The sequence below is a fragment of the Erinaceus europaeus genome, chromosome 11, assembly GCF_950295315.1.
Source record: "Erinaceus europaeus chromosome 11, mEriEur2.1, whole genome shotgun sequence".
NCBI lineage: Eukaryota > Metazoa > Chordata > Mammalia > Eulipotyphla > Erinaceidae > Erinaceus > Erinaceus europaeus.
The window spans coordinates 82,521,609-82,526,665 of NC_080172.1; the positions used below are offsets into that span (position 1 = coordinate 82,521,609).

Sequence of the window (5,057 nt, forward strand, 5' to 3'; positions counted from 1 at the left end):
CTGGACAACATACTCTATGCTACACCTGAGGAAGATGAGTCATTATTGGGGCAGCTTGAAATGTTCCTACTCATGACCACAGAATGTGAGCTCAGATCTATAGGGATGAAGAGGTCACATAGGCTCCTAAGCTTAATATGGGCCCCAGACAAAACCAAATTGATGGGGTTTACAGTCAACAATAGTTATACTCCTTCCCCATATTAAGGAGATACTCTCTTCCCTAATCCAGCTTTCTGGTCCTTTTCCCAATCATGACATCATCTCCTCAGATCAGGGGATGGGAGGACGGGATATGGAGATCTGGTGGTAGGAATTGTGTGGAGTTGTACCCCTCTTATCCTATGGTTTTGTCAATGTTTCCTTTTTATAAATAAAAAATAAAGAAAAAGAAAAAAAAAGAATACTGTCTGACAGAAGTTGAAAAACAAGATCAGAAGGGAAAACTCTAAGCAGAATTTGGACTGGAGTTGGTGTATTGCACCAAAGCAAAAGACTCTGAGGTGGGGAGGGGGGACAGTTCAGGTGCTGAAACACTATGGCAGAGTAGAGCCTAGTGGGAGGTGTATTGTTATGTGGAAATATTATGCATGTACAAACTCTATTCTCTAGTTTAGGTCTTTTTCCACCATCATGCACCAAGAACCCAGAACCCCTTGTATGGCAAACATTTAATAAAGCATTTTAGGAATAAGTCAAAAAACAAAACAGTATATCCTTTGCCTTTCTTTCCTCCCTTCTTCTCGTCCCAAGGAAAAATGCATTAAACTTTCTGGGGTGATTGTGAAAGCATGGTAAGAGCATAGGGGAACTCCGATCATAAAGATGGAGGTCTGAAAAGATACCCCACCTGTCAGCCTCTCCCCTTCAGGGGTAGAGCGTGGAGGGAAAAGCTTTCCTGACTCAATTTCCTCTTGTCCATCTCCCAAGCATCACAAAAACCTACACCCCCTAACACTTAACTCATTCCCTTGTTACAAACCAAATGGTTGCCTGCTTAAAGTTCACTATAAGCTCACCATCTTTGATCGCATACAGACTATACTCCATCATCCTACCCTATCAGTAGAATAATAGTAAGGCTCACTCTCCATTTCCTCATTCCTTGATCACATATATTCCATATATCAATATTCTGCCTTGACCAAAAGGCTTTTCTCTGTCTGCCTCTCCCTTACTGGTAATTAACATGTTTTTCTAAATACCTTCAGCTAATTGACTCTCTCACCCAATAGCCACTAATCATTCCTGAACTTTCCTCACCCCTATCAATTCTCTTCATTCCTCAGATCCTTCACCATGAGGGTTCTGACCTTTAAAACCCAACATTATTGTCACATGTGAAAAATGTCCTTTGTTCCCTTCTGCTATTTAAACCCTGCCTTCTGTACAATAAATGGATTGTTTGCAACTAAATGGTCCCCTGGTCTTTTCCTGCTGTTAGCCACTAGAGTTAACACAAGAGGCCAGTTTGGTTTACCTCTGTTGTGAGGCCACCCACACAAGTACCAGCAAAACTTAATAACATTTTAATATACTTCAGGATAGAAATTAATATACAGTAAAATTCTATGTTGTAATGTTTTACTCTGTGCAGTAAGATACAGAACATATTCCAAAGAAGTACACCAATTTTGATTCTGTCTGTAATGCAAATAAAACAGGTATGATCAGACCCTCTCTTATATTCTTAGGTCCCACATATGTCCTCAAGATTACTCAAAAATGTTATTGTGAAGAGAAACCTGTTAAGAGTCTCAACACCCCAAAGTCACTCCTCCACATCACTACCCCACATCTCTTTACCTCCATGAGTGAGGGTGGGTAGGTCAATGAGGACTAGTTAGGCCATTCTCAATGTATTGCCTAGAAAAGAAATATCATATGAGTTAGATTGCTTAAAAGACCCCCCCAATGCTGCCTGAAATGCCTGATTTCTGAAATGTGAATAGTATCATTGTAGATTCTCTTCCTATACAGATTTTTTTCCTACTTATGCATTCTAGATTACAGATCATTACATTAATAAAACATTAAGAATCTGAGAGTGGCTTATCTACACTTTAGCTAGTGACTCGTCAGAGTTAACACTTATCTAATTTGACATACATTTTGCTATCCTTCCCTTCACATCAACCTAGGTGTCAACTCCTGAAGAGTACAGAATTATGAACATAAGAATGTTGTTTCACACTGACTTTAATGTTATTAGGATAGAAGACAAATAAAGGAGCTAGAAAGACTCTCAAATTTTCACTAGTTAACTTTTCTGGTAGAGTAAAGGACTTGCATTCCTGAGGTTCCCAATTTGATACCTCTGATTTCTCTGTTTCTATCTCTCATGTGAAATTCTCATTACCTCATATAAAATAAGTAAGATAAAGCTCTAGAAACTTTAATGTGATGTGGTGTTAGGAAGTAAACTCGGGACCTTAATGAAGCATGATACTGCTGAGATGCTTCTCCAGGACAACTTTTAGTCTATATATTTTAGTGAGAGGAATGGAAGAGAGATCAAGAGACTGACAAAGTAAGAAAGTGCAAAATACTACTTCATGATTCATGAAGCTCCAGATATCTTTTTCTGATATGCTCTCCATGTTGTTCTTTTTTTTTTTTTTTTTTTCTTTCCACCAGCGTTATTGCTGGGGCTCGGTACCTGCACTACAAATCCACGGCTACTGGAGGGTATTTTTTTCCCTTTTGTTTCCCTTGTTTATTATTGTTGTTGTTGTTACTGTCGTTGTTGGATAGGACAGAGAGAAACAGAGAGGACAAGAAGACAGAGGGGGGGAGAGAAAGATAGACACCTGCAACCCTTGTGAAGCTAGCACACTGCAGGTGGGGAGCCAGGGACTCAAACCAGGATTCTTATGCTGGTCCTTGCACTTTGCACCATGTGCACTTAACCCCCTGAGCTCCACCCATCCCCCTCCATGTTGCTCTTTTGTGGTGACAGGTATCAAACACAATACCTTACACATCTAAGACACAAACTATCAATAAGCTACCGCCTCAATCTATAAAATTCATTTTAAAGAATTAGTTTATCTAGGGAAGGAGTGAGATAGAGAAATAAATATGAATCTTACAGTATATATTGAGTGAACGTGAAACTGATAAGAACAGATACTACAAGGAGTTGGGGGCTAGTGCAGCAGGTTAATTGCATGGACCAGCATAAGAATACCGGTTAGAGCCTCCGGCTCCCCACCTCCAGGGGAGTCGCTTCACAGGAGGTGAAGCAGGTCTGCAGGTGTCTTTCTCTCCCCCTCTGTCTTCCCTCCTCTCTCCATTTCTCTCTGTCCTATCTAACAACGACGACATCAATAACAACTACAATAATAACTACAACAATAAAAAAAAAACAAGGGCAACAAAAAGGAAAATAAAGAAATATTTTTTAAAAAACAGATACTACACTTGATCTCAGCCAAAAGGCCAAGAAGCGATCATATTGAGTGAATATAGCAATAATTTACAAAATCAGTTCAAAGGCTAAAGACTGAACTTCTTAATTTAGTGTAAACTTCATGTATTTGTACTTCAAAAATTGCTTGATTATCAATTTTAATAAATATTTTAAATGTAACCTTATTATTTGAATATCTAAATAAATTATTTCCTGTAAAATAATTCTTAAAAGGAAGTCAAAGACTATTAATATTTTTGTATGTAACCAAAACAGGTAATAATTTACTTTGATGAAACATGTAGCTTATGTTTATAGAATAAACTTTCATGGAATAAAGTTCTTATTAACTTAATTTAACCTTAAAGTTTTCCTGACTATCCACTATGCAGTAGTCATGATATTCATACAACACTTTTATCAATTTGTAAGCAGGAAAGTGACTCCCACAGTCACTGTAAACAGAGAAGAAGGCTTTTTTAAAAAAAAAAAAAATTCACAAAAAGGAAACATTGACTAAACCATAGGATAAGAGGGGTACAACTCCACACAATACCTACCACCAGAATTCTGTAACCCTTCCCCCAATAACTTTCCTATTCTTTAACTCTCTGGGAGTATGGACCCAAGGTCATTGTGGGATGCAGAAAGTTGAAGGTCTGGCTTCTGTAATTGCTTCCCTGCTGAACATGGGCGTTGACTGGTCCATCCATACTCCCAGCCTGCCTCTCTCTTTCCCTAGTGGGGAAGGGCTCTGGGGAAGTGGAGCTCTAGGACACATTGGTGAGGTTGCCTGTCCAGGGAAGTCTGGTCGGCATCATGCTAGCATCTGGAACCTGGTGGTCAAGAAGAGAATTAACATACAAAGCCAAACAAATTGTTGACCAATCATGGACCTAAAGGCTGAAATAGTTCAGATGAAGAGTTGTGGGGTCCTCCATTTTGTAGATAGCTAGTAGGCATATTTTAGTTATATTCCAAAGGGCCTATGCCTATACTAGTTTTTTTTTTTTTTTTTTTTCCCCTGAGCCTGAAATCTGATGTGCAGGTGGATCCTAATTATTGTCTGGGGAGATGATGTCATGGCTGGAAAAAGGACCAGAAAGCTGGATCAGGGAAGAGAGTAGCTCCCTAATATGGGAAAAATGTACAAATATCGTTGACTGTAAACCCCATCGATTGGATGTGATCTGGTGCCCAAATTCAGTGTAAGAGCCTATGTGACCTCTGCATCCCTATAGATCTGAGCTCACATTCTGTGGTCATAAGCAGGAACGTTCCAAGCTGCCCCAATATCAGGACCCATCTTCCTCAGATGTAGCATAGAGTATGTTGTCCATCCTCCCTTTGGAGGATGGAACATTCTCTACCATTGTTGATCCAAGTTGAGGGCAAGGTCCTATAGGGGACCACAAAAGGATCTATTGTGTTTTTCCTGATAGAAATGACTGGTAACAATGGAGAGAGAGATTTATTCAAGGTCTAGGCTCATCATGTCTGTTTGGGAATCTCAGGACTCCCCAATTAGGGCCCCAGCTGATGGGGTGGCCTAACAGTAACTAAAGAGTCATCGTTAAAGTATGCCAGTCTCTTGGAGAAGAGGGCTTTTTTTAAACCTTAGGCAATTAAAATAGACTGGCCTTTT

The 5,057-nt window shown here is 39.5% G+C and overlaps 1 pseudogene; it reads right to left on the reverse strand.

Moving 5' to 3' along the window:
• Positions 1-3,368: 3,368 nt before the first annotated feature.
• On the reverse strand, positions 3,369-3,453 carry LOC132541517 (U2 spliceosomal RNA; annotated as a pseudogene).
• Between the last annotated feature and the right edge of the window lie 1,604 nt (positions 3,454-5,057).